General features: G+C 43.4%; 1 protein-coding gene across 3 annotated transcripts in view; it reads left to right on the plus strand.

Moving 5' to 3' along the window:
• Positions 1–15,252, plus strand: part of palld (palladin, cytoskeletal associated protein) — a 66,472-nt gene that overhangs the window by 10,524 nt on the left and 40,696 nt on the right. Inside the window, exon 1 of one of the 3 annotated variants that reach the window (XM_083970760.1) lies at positions 10,929–11,031. The exons of the other annotated variants lie outside the window; for them this stretch is intronic. The gene's annotated coding sequence lies outside the window, so the exon portion shown is untranslated. Of the gene's footprint in view, positions 1–10,928; positions 11,032–15,252 lie in introns of those variants that run through there. 3 annotated transcript variants of the gene reach the window in all.

A 15,252-nucleotide genomic window follows, 5' to 3' on the forward strand; every position in this document is an offset into this window, starting at 1 on the left:
GAAAAAAAATGAGCTGAGGCTTTGTAATTATTCTTTGCATAGTGTTGTTTTCAATAAAACTTAATTTTTTTGAGATATGTCTCTTTTGTTACATCTCAAAGTCACTCAACTTTGGTTGAAAACGGAGTTATCTGCTTCTGCAAATTAACTCTTCAGATGCTTTTAGGAACATCACAAAAATCTCAGTGCAATAGGAGACCAAGTATACAGCTAGTATACACCAAGTGCAAGGAGATTGGGGCACCCAAAATGCACAAAAGTGCTGGTTGGGCATGTGAGGGTGAGAGGCAGTAGCATTATCAATCAATCAATCAATCATTTATTTGTCACTGCCATAAATAACAATGAAATTACGTTGGAGCATACAACCTTACATAGTGAAAAAGTGCATAGTGCAAAATGTGCAGAGCATTTTGTAGCTTATTCCATCATCAAGGAACCACAGACCAGTACAGGCTGTCTCTGTAGATGTCTAATGTGTGGGGATGGTGATGCTAGACGATGCTGACACTGAGAATATGACAGAAATGATGTATGAACCTTGTACATACTGCACTGGTTTTGGTTTAGATGTATTCGATTTGCACCTGTTGATGCACACAGCCAAAAGGATTCTGGGCTCATCGACAGCACCATGTTGAAATCACATTCAATGCTAAGTGGGTGAGTCTTATAATCCATGATGAAGGATTTATCTCTTTTTTTTTTTGTTCAAAATAATTCAAAACAATGTAACTTTGGACATAGAAGAAGTGTTTTCATTCTGCCGGCACTGTCTGTGATTAATGATCACAATACCAAGCAAGATGAGAAAGAGTTAAGGAGAGTAAAAAGCAGAGGGAAATGAGATTTGTAGCGAGTTACATAAGTGGATCAGTGACAGCTGAAGAAGTGGAATAGCAGATTTAATATGAAGTATGTCTGGTGTGGACAAAGGCAGCAGTCATGCACGGCAGGAGGACGGTAATCTAAGACAAGCTCAACAGGAGGACGGGCAGAGGACGCTCCATAAATCTTCACTCTGCACTGAAGCCTCTCCTCCGGCCGCCGTGCCCAGTGTCAGCGGCCTGTTCCATCAACCTGCCCCATCAGGCCGACCGGGCTCAGTCACACATGAACGCTCAGACAAGCTGCTCACGTTACCTGAGCCTCACGCAAAACACAGACTTAAAGGGATAGTTCACCCAAAATTCAAATTTCACTCATTATCTACTCACCCTCATGTCGACTAAGAGCTGTGAGAATTTTCAGAGTCCTCCGTGCCTTCTCGGAGTTACGGGGGGGTCCGCGCAGCAGTATTTGTCCATATAATGGTTGTCAATGGATACCAACTTTCTTCGTCCAATAAGAGACACCAAAAAACATCCAAATACCTCCAGACTGCTCGTCTGTAATGTCCCTCTTGTATTGAAGCCCCGACATGAGAAATTGTTCCAAAAAAAATTGAATAAGTCTATATTTTAAGCTTGTTTGTAGCGGAAGCTCCCAGTGTCTCGGTTCACTGCTCTTCCTGTGTCAGTGCAAATCTCGCGTGATTTGCACTGACCGGCGGAACAATTTCTCATGTCGGGGCTTCAATACAAGAGGGACATTACAGATGAGCAGTATGGAGGTATTTGGATGTTTTTTGGTGTGTCTTTTTGGACGAAGAAAGTTGGTATCCATTGACAACCATTATATGGACAAATACTGCTACACGGACCCCCCGTAACTCAAAGAAGGAACGGAGGACTCTGAAACTTCTCACAGCTCTTAGTCGACATGAGGGTGAGTAGATAATGAGTGAAATTTGAATTTTGGGTGAACTATCCCTTTAAAGAAAAGAAAAGAAAAGTCACTTTGTCAATGATCACAGCTCCAAGAACTGTCCAGGATCACTTGAACAAGTGGGCGAGGTTCAGGTCTGCGGTTTAGAGTCTTCCGGGCCTCGGGGTCTGCTCCACAGCTGGGCTGTGAACAGCGAGCACCAGGTTACATTCCTCTGTTCACCTGTTAAATGACGCTCTGCTATTCATCATGCTTGATAAGGCATGGCCATTAGATTCAGCTTACAGTAATCTGCCTTTTGATGAGATATTTTAGGCTGTTATTTTTTCCTGGACGTGGGATTCCTGCGCGGCTGCCAAAGAGCTGCTTTTGAAGTGGAGCCCGATTCAATTATGTATCTTTGACATTATTGGAGTGGTGGAATTTAGTGTGCGCTGCTGCTTGTATGTGTTTGTGTGTCTTAATGTGTGTTTTTGTCTGGATAGAAATAGCAGTCTCAGAGTCTCTTGGTGCTTACAACCGCAGAGTGTGTAGTGTATCATGCGCTGGGCTGTGTGAAAATCGGAGTCTGAGGCAGGGATACTTGTTTTACGAGCAGACGAGAGGTCGACTGGGACTCGTAAAAACAAGCTCAATCCTTCCTTCCCATGTACATGTGACAGGATAACAACTGTATAAATGTTAAACTGTCTTAACTTGAGACTCAAGATGTGCATATTTGTTCTCCAGTCTCTCCATGTTTGTTTTTTGCATATCACTTTAATGAATATCCCAGTGTTTTCGTCCCTTCTCTCCTGATATCAGATACAACATGGGATCCGGTTTCATGTGAGGGACAGCAGGAGGAGGAGGAGGAGGACGAAGAGAGGATGATGCTCCAGATCTGGCGCATGTGTGCCTGATCGGAGCTCAGATACGAGTCCATAAATCCAGAGTGAGAAGGAGAGGTTGCAGAGTTCAATCCCCGACAGCAACCTCGGCCTGTTGTCTCTGCTGCCATTTATCTCCTCTGGTGGAGTTCTCTTGGCAGCAGCCTTACAGTCGTTTCCCGTCTTTTTGGGGTCTTCAGCTCAGCAGAATTACAGGGTGCTGACGGTCAACCCCGACTGATCCGGTCTTGCTCATACTGTCTCAGATCTGGCTGGGGAACAGTCAAGGATGCAGATGCTGAGCTGCATTCTGCACTCACACAGCAGGAGAGGTGGTCTGGCTCTCACGGAGGCAGATGGTTTTTGTATGTTTGCGTGTTGCCATGTTTGTGGTAAGGTCGTGGGTGGCTGGTTGGAAGTTGGATCGAATTGTTTTGATTTGTTTTTTGTTGATTTTTTCTTTTTTTTCAGTGCATTTCCTTGTCAACAGATGTCCAGAGGTACGCTCGCTTGCTGCTTCCTCTGCTTCAGACTTTTCTTGAGTCAGAATCTGCACCTGGTCTGTGCCATTCATACAACGTCGACTACAGGATGCGGAGAAAGAGGCAAAATTGGTTGCCATAATTGTTACCATTCAAGAGATATAACTGCAGGAGCTGACTCAAGGCACAGCCATACATGTGACCACAGATCTGCACTGTGTGGTTCAGCTATTGCATTATCTCCATCTAATTGTTGTTCCCAGAAAGTTGTGATACATACGTAAAGCAGACACAGGCTGCTCTGCGGTTTGTCTCCAGCTGTAATTACTCAGTGGCAGCAGCGAGATTGATGAATATGGTCGTGGAGGAATTTGGAAATTTGGAAATTGATGAAATTTATCTGACGTAAAGCACTCCCATAGGTGTGACCACAGACTGTATGTAAAAGACTACTGGCTTTGGCAGAAAGAGTTTGGTTGGTACCGCTTTACAATACGCCTGTGGATTTATAAATCATTTATAAGCTGTTAGAACAGAGTAGATAAAACTGGAAACACTGACCAGTTGCTTGCTAAATAGTGAGCCCACATGTATCAGTATTGTTCAGCCCCTTAGGTCATTAATTACTGAGGTTTCTTTATGTTCTACAACATGAAGCGTTTGTACCTGCTGCTTCAGCACAGTCTTAAAGCAGAAGTAAGTGATATATTTGTGTTAATATAAGTCTTAAATAGTTTTTTTTTTTTTTGTGATCAAATTTTTATTTTCATTTTCATAAAGTCCAACAAAATACTCAATGAAAGACAATTAGCCCAGGACATAAGAACGTGTCATGGGAAGGAACATGGTGAAAGTATTAATAACAACAACAATAATAATAATGATAAAATAAAATAAAATAGTAATCATGAAAATGCGTAAATAAAATAAAATAACAATGAAAAATAAAGGCGTAAAAAATAAATAAATAATAAATAAAATTACAAACATAACCTAAAAAAAAAAAAAAAATAATAATAAATAAAAATAAAAATACACACACACACACACACAGACACATTGACAAGACAAAAGGGACTTGACATACAAAGGCACTAGGGTGGGAGAGCCAGTGGCAAAATCAACTTACAGCATGTTTTTCAAAGAGTCAGCAGCGCTACGCCAAGTGTTAAAGGTCCTTTCATTAGCACCATTAATCCGAGCTGTTGAGAGCTCCATGTATATGACGTCCAAAAAGGAGAGAATCCAAGATCGAGTAGTTAAAGCATGAGGTGGCTTCCACCGAGTTGCAATCATTTTCTTGGCAGCCGTCAATCCAGCAAAGATGACTCGCTTTTTGAGTTTGGGAATATTGAGGATCGACAGATCATTAAGAATCAGCACACATGTAGTCACAGGCACTAGTTCATCCATCAGATCAGACAGTTTGGATGCAACATTGCCCCAGAAATGTGCGACAGGTGGACAGTCCCAGAACATGTGAATAAATGTGCCCGGAACTTTCAATGAGCAAAGATTACAACACGGGTCATTAATAATTTTCATGTGATGGAGTTTAACAGGGGTGAGATATGTTCTGTGTAAGAAATTAAAGTGAATTTGCTGATGGTCTGGATTACGAGATGCTTCATGAATGCTGGACCACACTGCATCCCAATCAAAATCCTGAGCTAGGTCTGGGCAATCTCTCCTCCAGACCCTCTCCACAGGGAGCGAGACAAGGTCTGTTACCTGCAAAAAATGGTACAGTCTGGATACCATACCCTTAGCTCTGTTCTGTTTAATAAATAAATCTCGGAGTGGGTGGGTAGGTAAAGAACATTGCCAGGGTACGCCATGTGCTTTAAGCGCTGACCTTAACTGTAAATAAAAGAAAAAAGTGGAACCTGGCAGATTGAATGCATCCTTAATATCAGCAAAAGAACGTAATCCAAAATCATTGTAAATGTCTCTTAAATAGTGAACACCCCTCTGCTCCCACTGGGGAGCAGAGACAGGTCTTCCACCAATCAGAAGTGCCTTATTGTTGAATATTGGAAAAAAGGTGTGCCACTTGCAGGAAAGATGACAGTGTCTTTCAACTAATCTCCATACCAGCACAAGATGAGAAATAATGGGGCCAAGGCGTAGTTGACACTGTTTTTTAGAAATGTTACTAAAGAGAACATCTTGAAGTGTCCATGGCTGAACTATATTGCTCTCTATAATGCGCCAAGAGACGGAGCAATGAGAATCAAACCAAGAGAGCAAGGGCCTGAGCACAAACGACCAGGAATAAAGTTCAAAATTAGGAACGGCCAGGCCGCCATCTTCTCTTCTTCTCTGAAGAATAGACAATTTCAGACGTGGTCGCTTGCGGTTCCAAATGAATTTGGAGGTTGCAGATTGGAGCTTGGCCCAGTAGTCAGATGGAGGGGGGAGAGGAACCATAGAACTTACAAAATTGATCCGGGGCAAAATATTCATTTTTATAATAGAGATACGAGCACGAATAGACATAGGAAGACCAATCCACCGGTCCAAGTCCTTCAAGATCTTACTCTGGACAAGTGAATAGTTATGTTTAATAATCTGATTTAAAGAAGAAAATATTTCAATTCCTAAATACTTAAAATGCTGTACTATGGGGACATTGGCTGGAAGGATAGATTTTTTAGCAGTGTCATTCAGATGTAAGAGAGCAGACTTGGACCAGTTGATTTTGAAACCTGACATATTACCAAACTCCTCACAAATGGACAAAAGGTGTGGTGTCGACTGAGCAGGATTTTCCAAGAAAACTAAAACATCGTCAGCATATAGCGACAGCTGGTGCTGGGTGTTATGAATAGAGATAGGGGAGATCAAATCAGACTGGCGAATTGCTTGAGCTAGTGGCTCCAATGAGAGCACGAAAAGTGCGGGGCTTAGCGGACAGCCCTGGCGTGAGGACCTAGAGACTGGGAAGAGAGAGGAGAAAGTTTGGCCAGTTAGTACTTGTGCTGAGGGGTTTGAGTACAGCGTCTTAATCATACCGATAAAGGTGTTACCAAAGCCCATTGCCTCTAAAACAGACCACAAATATGACCATTCTAATCGGTCAAAGGCTTTCATAGCATCAAGCGAAAGTATAGACATAGGTGTTTTGTTATCCGTTGCTGCGTCAATGATGTGAAGTAGACGTCTAACATTATCTGCTGCAAGCCGCGACTTTATGAAGCCTGTCTGATCAGGATTGACTAATAGTCTTAAATAGTTATATCTTCCGACAGCAATCACTTACATAGAGTGTTTGGTCTGAAACACGGGTCTGTCAGTCCCTCTGCTCTGCTCTGAGCCGAGGAGAAAACATTTATCGTATCCTACAGTTTTTATCCAATGAGGAGAGAGAACGGCATGCAGGGCTGTGTGTGCAGCCAAGGGACGCCGTGAATGTGGCGACGTAGGGACGAGGACTGTTATGGTGCGTTCAAGGAAACTCGTATTTTTCCGACCGTGAAGTCGTACCAGTTCAATCTGGTACGAGTTCACCGGTCGGAAGTTACGAGTGGCCGTTATAGTGACTTTCACCGGTAAAACAGGTCGGAAAAACACGAGTGTGTTGCCTGGAACGCTACAAAGTCGTAAGTTGTGACTTGAAGCTGTAATTTACGATTTCAAAAGCCTGCCTGGAACGCAGCATTAGCGAAAACGACCGGACCACTTACTTCTGCTTTAATCTTTAAAAAGGTGTGTTTGGCAGATTGGATTATTGCAAATCAAATTATCATTTCAATCACATATCACCACTATAACTACAGGGGTTGATTAGACTGTTTTTGTTTTGTTTTTTTAAAGTATATTTTTTGGCGTTTTTGCCTTTATTTGATAGTACATAGTGAGATAGACAGGAAAGGGGGAGGCAGAGAGAGAGGGAATGACATGCAGGAAAGGTCTACCCGATGCGGGATTCCAACCCGGGGACGCCTGCGTTGAGGACTGTGGCCTCTACATGGGGCGGCCGCCTTAACCACTGCGCCACGCACCGCCCCAGGTGTTGATTAGACTGTTGTGCACAGTGGATATTACCATAGGACTTTGGTTCTCCAGCTGTAACACAGTTACTGACTTTCCTTTGACTTAAAGGGATAGTTCGGCATCTTGGCAAATTGGCCCATTGCCATATCCCTATAGTCTTAGCAGTAGGTTTGTTACCTTTATTTGTCGGTGCAAGCTATTTTTAGAACGGCAGAGCAGAGCTGCAAGCTGCTCAGAGCTACCCTACGGAGGCTAATGGGATTTCTTGGTTTCCCTCATCAAACTCATCAAATACACAATCCAACAACTCCAAAACGCTATGGTGGACAAGTTGTGACCTGCACATTCACCACGCTATGAGATAATAACGGAACGTTACGAGACGGAGTTGTTGTTAACGAACCTACTCCTATGGCTGTCCCGACCAACCGCCGTGCTCACACAGTCTTTATCCTACACATATTGTAGGCTACCTGTGGCCTGATGTTCACGGTGCTGATTTTCCCCCATCATCATCATCATCATCATCATCATCATCATCATCATCATCATCATCATCATCTCATTTTCATATCCATTTGTTTGTTAGTAACACAAATTTTGCAAGATATTGTAAAATGTGAAACACATTACCATTTATTAACCAGATAAGGCTTCTAAGAGTTATAAATGGGAGGAATTCATTAGTAAGATTAATGAGTGGGAAGCATTAACTCAATCTTGCCAAATAGTGAGCCTGTATCAAAGTATGAAAATTATACAGCTAATTTACAAAGTGTTGACAACCAAATGAATAAGCTCATTATAAATCCTTTATAAGGGCAGTTTATTGTTCATTCTTACAGCGTATTCAGACCAATGAGCCTTTGAACGACCAACCCCCTCTACCCACAGTTTCACATATAGTAAAACCTCTGTTGGTCAATAAGACCTCTGATCTTTTTGGCAGTCAGTCCACCGACTTGAGGCTTCACGTTGCTGTTTAAATATGTGGTCTCATTTATTTGATACGGCTGGTTTGTTTAATTTGGGGTTCTTCTAGTTGTTGCTTTTGTCGTTTTTTTTCCGCCGGATTTATTTGACAGTTTTGAGGATGTATCGTCCTCACAGTATGACATCATCAGAGGACATGTCTCTGTTTTTGTTAGTGTCATTTGGTCTCCTTGGTGCACAAACAGAAGTTGCCATGACAACATGCCCCCATTTTTTTGGTGATGTCAACTGACCCTTGCTCGACCCTCTGACATATTCTGTGCAAGTGGGTGTCTGATTGAATACGCATGAATGTTTGGTTGTTTGTAATGTGATTACAAGTGTGTATGTGTGTGTGTGTGTATGTGTGTGAGTGTGTGTGTGTGCTTCCATCTGCAACTGTGTAGATTTGTATGTTCATAAACCCAGCGTGTCGCTCCGTGGGAGAAATCTCCTCATTCTTGTTGACTCACCCGTTAAAAAGCAGCTTCCATCAGGACTTTCTTTTTTCATGTTCCCTGTGATCCTCTCTTGTGTGTGGAGCGGGAGGCCACTGGGACGAAGCAGGGGGTCTGACATGGCCACTGTCAGTCTGTCCATAATTAATAGGAACATCCAGAGACTGTAAAAGCTCTTCCTCTTATTAGCTCATGTTTTATAGTCACTTAGGGGAAGTACGGCGCTTTTCATGTTGTTATCGCTACAAATGGGAGTGAGCTCTTTCACAAAGTACAGGAATGTGAGTAAAAAAAACCACATGATTACAGCGTGTGCCACCGGGACAGAGTGTGATCCTCTCATCATGGAGCTTTATGTCATGTAGTCTCACACACAGACACAAAGAGAGCAGGCCTTCCTAGTAACAAGCACCACAAATAATCCCACGTGCCACGTCTCAGCGGTAGGGATCTTGGGGATCTTCACTGACAGCAAACCAAAAATATCACCAGTGTCTGTATCGGAGCCCCTGCAGTGGCCTGCAACACACACCACACCCTGTCATTCTGCATCCACTCCGAAGAACCACAAATACAAGGCTTTTACCTAGTGACCAGTGAATCTGAAGTCTGTATGTTTGGCATTGTTGTATCATCCTGTTTTGTGTCCATGTGTGTGGTGTGTGCAGTTGTTAGTACAAAGCATGAGCAGACAGTAGCCACAGCCATCTGTCTTGGACTTGCCAGGTGTTGCCAACTCAGAGTGGTCTATTTAGATCCTGACTTATGTGAGCTATTTTGGTTGGGGCCTAACTGGGCTTTTTAGACGGCCTGCTTAGCTCTGCTATGTGGTATTTATTAAAGGGATAGTTCAACATTTTAGCAAATTGGCCCATTGCCATAATCCCTATAGTTTTAGGAGTAGGTTCGTTACCTTTAGTTATTGGTGCAATGCAAGCTATTTTTAGAACGGCGGAGCAGAGCCGCTAGCTGCTCAGAGCTACACTACGGAGGCTAATGGTATTTCTTAGTTTCCCTCATCAATCAAATACACAATCCAACAACTCCAAAACGCTCTGGTGGACAAGTTGTGACCTGCACATTCACCACACTATGAGATAATAACGGAACGTTATGAGACGGAGTTGTTTTCGAGGCAAATGCAGAGACTGCTTGCCGAAAAACTGCCCCCGATGGGAACACGCATCAGTGGTTTTGCATGAATTTACCTCGCGGCTCTGCTCCACCGTTCTAAAAATAGCTTGCACCGACATGTAAAGGGGAACTATGCAAGTCCACTCGCTTTTCCGCTGTTTTGGTTTCGCTCCTCTCGCCCATGTGCATCTGTTTACAACGAAGCCGGCGAAAAATCAATAAATGGAGCGGTGGATAACGTTACATAACATATACAATGTTACAGCGCGTGTGTTTGTGTAGTCTTAACCGTCATGAACAAAAGATTACGGGTTACGGAGCGCGTTTGGTTGCGGTGCGCAGAGACGAGAGCTGGGACACCGGGGCAGAGGCCAGGCACTACACTGATGTTGCAAGGTTGGTTTTCAGCCGTGAGAGGCCAGGTGAAGGCAGAGAGTTAACGATCACAATTACTCAGGAGCTTTTTAATTAAGGTAAAAATGTGAGGGAGAAATCCTGCTTAGTTCCTCTTTAAAGGTAATGAACCTACTCCTAAAACTATAGGGATTATGGCAATGGGCCAATTTGCCCAAATCTTGAACTATCCCTTTAAGTAAGTGCCATTAAATGTGGTGCCACACTGTAGTACTATGTAGCACCGTCTCCTTTTTATTTTTTTAATGATAACTCCTGTTCCTGCCATCACAGATCAGGGCCCCAGAGGTTTCCATGGTGACAGGGTCATTTGGCCGGAGCCCAGGTTTTGCTGTGGTGCTTTTGATGGTCAGCAGACTGTGGCCTGGACTTACGCAGCAGTAGAAAAAGCAAGGTTTGTTTTTTGTTTGGGAGACAGATTCCAGATCGAACCAGCAAGAACATAACATGACCGTGAATCGCCTTGTTTAAATGTTTGCAGCCCGCAAACTGTATCACAACCAGAGGAAGTTTACCTGTGTCCTGCTTAGAGCTGCAGTGAGTTTGACTTATATGGGCTGGATTTATCCTTTTTTTTTTTTTATAAAGGAATGGGAAAAACATGGGGACAATTCAACCAACCACTGGAATTACATGAATGAACTCAGTGTGGGCAGCTCCGCAACGGTTTTTGCATTTTAAATGTGTCTTAAAATGTATTTTTCTTTCTGCTCTTCTGTCTCGTGTGGAATTTGGCAGCTGTAGCCTGCTCCCTCCCTCTCTACCCTCTGCTCAGGCTGAGCATTGTGTGTATGTCTGACTGAGTTGACTCAGAGTGGCCGTCCCGGTGTGAGAGTGTCAGTGGCTCAGTGTGTGTCATGCTGCCAGGAGAAACTCTGTGTACAAGCTGAGATCAAGGAAATCATAGTGGACTTAACTGGTCACAGCACGACAGCTCAGGTAAGCTACAGACTGATTGTAGTCAGTGATGTGATGCAGTCAGGTGAAACTTAAGTCAAGCTTATGTTTATTTGATCTTTATGGTATTGTTATGATGGAGATTATCAGACTGAGTGAGAGTAGCCTACAGTCCTGTGATTTACTTATCTCATTGAACCAGGTGCAGGATTCAGGTCATTTACAAGAACATTAGCAACATTAGTTTCTCTATGAAACAACAGCGAATGGACTGTGTGTAATATTTATTTGAATGAATGAACCATAGATGAGTGGGATCTATTGTTCTTTTCTGAACAAAGATGAAAACCTACTTCTGTTTAATCTTTTTAGTTTTAAATCTAAAGAGTTCATCAGGCCTCTGAATGACAAAACATATTGAAATGAAGTTGAATATGCCTGAATGTGTGTTTGTGTGTGTTTTGCTGAGATGTGTGAATTTGTAGCCCAGCTGTTGCACATGTCTGTCACTATTTTGGTAACTCTTTCGCTCACACATACATCACTTCATTCACTTCAACAATTCACTTCATTCTGAGACAGATACAGTTAAATGTGTTGCCGCAGGAACTGTACATACTTTACTATTATGTACATTAGTTTGTATTATTTAGTACTAATCACAGGATGGATTTCATATTTTATATTAATGTTAATACCCACAACGGTTTAGTCAGATGATTTTTCCTTCTTGGAAACACTGGCCCTCAGATCTGCTCTCCTGTGATGCATCAGTGGATAATGTCTGTTGATGGACAACATGGGGAGACGTTGAGAGTCTGGCCCCCCCTCCCTCCCCTGCGCTTAAAATTCCTTGGAGAAAAATACCCTTCATGGCTTCCGGTCAGAGCTGTAGCTGTCATCTGCAGCTGTCCGCTGTCCCGAATAATCCACTGACCTCTGACGCCGTGGTCCTGTTGCCCCGATTAACAGGGCTCCATCATCAGATGATTTCTGCTGCTTTATGGAGCTTCAGATCTCTCTATGAATCATCTTTAATCAAGACATTTGTGTTTGCAGGCACTTCAGGCATGTAGAAGAGTGCAAGACAGAGTGTCTCCTTAACTGCCCAGATGACAACGCTCAAACAAATGGACTAGAACTTGTTGGAAGATCTGCTGTAGCTTTATTTAGATATTTACCCAGGGTTAGGGTTAACCCTTTAAAGTGACCTATAGTCCCTGGCAGCTCAGAATAGTTTTATATCAACACACTCCCACTGCATTAAAACTGAGTTAGTCATACATGAGGATTGATGTGATTTAATTACAGCCAATATAACCGCTAATAGGGTGTGAAACAGGCACATCCAAAAGCACATTCACTGACACTGGATCAAAAAGATTGAACTAAAAGGCAAAAGTAAGGAAAAGGAAATGTCTCTTTTGGTCTTCATCAATTCCTCAGAAATAAAACTGGATCTCTTGCTTGCTGTATATGCCACCATGCCAACCGGCTAGCTGCTAACACTCTGCTCTTTGGTGCTGAGCAGCTACAGTAAGCCTGCACTGCATCCCAGAACTAATCTGTGTAAAAACAGCTGCTCGCTGCGCCTGAAAAAGATGCTAATGAGAGCAGTGAGAGTTGTGAGCCATGAAACCAAAACAGTGAGCTAAAAGCATCCAAAGTGCTCTCTATGACTTTAAGTCATTGTTTATCACCTCCATCAAGGAGGTTATATTTTCACCCATGTCCTCATGGGACATTTTTTAGTAAGATGAAGTATAAACTATGTCTCCAACCACATGGCGACATGGAGCTGAGGTCTCTGAGTTTGTGTAATTTGGTGCAGGTCCAGATAATAATCTGGACCTCACAGACCTGTAGGGATGTTGTTTGGCCTTGGCAGAGGTATGCACTTTACTGAATGCCATTCAGTCAACAGCTATGTGTCTCTGTGACCTGCTGACCAACAGTGTCCAGTGGTAATATGAGCAAAATGCTGACTCAGAGTGGCAGTATTAACACATACAGTACTGAAGAAAAGTTTTAGGCACTATAAGTGAAGATGCTTTCATGACAACAAAAGAAACTGAAATCAGATCATAACTTGGTGTGAGCGAGTCTTTAAAACAGCACCAGTTCTCCTCCAGACACTTGGACACAGTTTTTCCAGGTTATTGACTGGCAGGTTGTTGAAGCATCTTGGAGAACTTGTCATAGTTCTTGTGTGGATTGAGGCTGTCTCGGTGCCTTCTGCCTCTTCATGGAATCCCAGACTGACTCCATAATGTTGAGATCGGGACTCTGTGGAGGGGCTATAGCATCTGTTGGTATAGGACTCTTCTACTTGTGAATTAAAATGGGGATCATCCCTATGTTCCCCGGGTCCTATGTTCCCCACTTTGTATGGGACCGGGGAACATAGGACCCCCCACTTTTTTCCAAAAGGACCCGGGGAACATGCAATTTTTGGTCCCAAACCTGGAAGTTGAGTTGTGACTTTGAGTGAGAAGTGGAATTGTCCCATTGGTTGGGTTTAGGCAATGAAGAAAGGAGTTGGTTTAGTTTAGTAAAAAGACCAAGTAGAGGCTAGACAGGCCAGATAGACAGAGTCCAGATAAGTCGAGAGAGTCCATCGACCAGCAACAGCGGGGAACATAGGACCCTTTTTCAAAAAGGGGGGAACATAGGTACGCTCCCAAATGTAATGTTTGGGTCATCACCGTGCTGCAGAATAAATGTGGAATCGATCAGATGCCTCTTGCATTATGGATAAGAACCTGAAGTGCCCAAATCTTTTGCACAGTACTGTGTGTTAAGCAGGTTGAATATTTACTATATTCACCATCTTAGTTTTCATGCATGGGAACATTTGTGGCTAAGGCTAATGCTAGCACAGCTAAAACCAGCTACAGCTGGAGCAGCTTGGAAATGTGTTTGTTTAAGAGAGCTAATGTGTCTGTGTCTGAGGAGTCAGAGCCTGGAGTGGATCTGTATTAGGCTTTGGCATGTGAAGCTGCTCTCAGTTTAATTACGCCAGGCAGGTAAATCATGCATTGAATGGGACTATGGGAGCAATACTGGTACCACTGCATTGCATACTGTACCTCGAGGGCAGGTAAATGATGCATTATGTGGTATTATGGAAAATTACAGTAATAAGGAGAAGAGGGCTGTGGTGGGAATAAATATTTTTCAGCTTTAGTCAGGTTGTGCTTTCAGACCTTCGACTAAGCCTTTTAGAGCTGCAGTCATTGTTGGCTTCAGTCAGCATCCGTGGGAAAGAGGAAACCCAGTCTGCTTTCCTTCTTGTGTTTGTGTGAATCAGGAGATTTCTCTGTTGTGGATGATAAAACCAACATGGCTCACTATAGAGTCTGGCCAGTTGCAGTTGACCTCTATTGTAGTTTGTAATTAGGGATAAAGACAGCCCTCATGCCGCTCCTCTTGTCCAGTTGCACTTTGGTTGACTTCTGTGGCTCCAAACTGGACACAGCGGAAACAGTCAAATCAAAGACAAATGTGTCGGCGGAAGCATACATACGTACGGTCTCCCTATGTCTTATATACAGTAGGGGTCGCTGATTGACACATGGGTGTGTTTTTGCAACCATGTCACTCCTCCGTCCTGTCAAGGTCATTTCTGCGATCGAACCCTCCTCCGTTTTTTTCCCTCTTCCCTCTGCGCTCTGGCTTCCACTCATTTGGGTTTGTGGTGAAACTGAGCCCAGCTTCATAAAATTTTCCATCAACAGCAGCAAATAACAACAGGGTCAGACGAGGAGAGTGTGGCCCTCAGCACACACGATGGAGGCCAGGGCAACAGCCTCTGGTTTGGCCTGTCCAATGGAACGCTCTCTTCTTCTGCATATGAATAGGTTAGTGCAGGGAGGAGATCATCCTCTGGTTGATAACTGAGGCGTCATCTGGCCTCAGTTGTCTTAAGTGTATAATTGCCTTCTCACATGCTAGCTTTATTGGGAGAGCTGCTGACAGGCTGGTCGATCGGTGGCGGTGGGAGATTTAGTCACCATCTTGGCTGGGTGCCTCAGGGTGGGAGATGAATGAAGAGGTGGGGCGTTACTCATGTAGCCTATGCACTTCCAGCTATTTGATATGCATGTTCTGAATAGTTGTGTTTCATAACGGTATTGTGTTTAGAGGAAATGGGTGGTAAAGTTACGCTCTGCCAAGAAATTTCTACCTTCACTCTGTTCCCTCTGTACACCCAGCCCCTGATTTTCCAACACGCCCTGCTTCCCCTGCAAATGAGCCTATTGA

The sequence above is a fragment of the Trachurus trachurus genome (assembly GCF_905171665.1).
Source record: "Trachurus trachurus genome assembly, chromosome: 4".
Classification (NCBI taxonomy): Eukaryota; Metazoa; Chordata; class Actinopteri; order Carangiformes; family Carangidae; genus Trachurus; species Trachurus trachurus.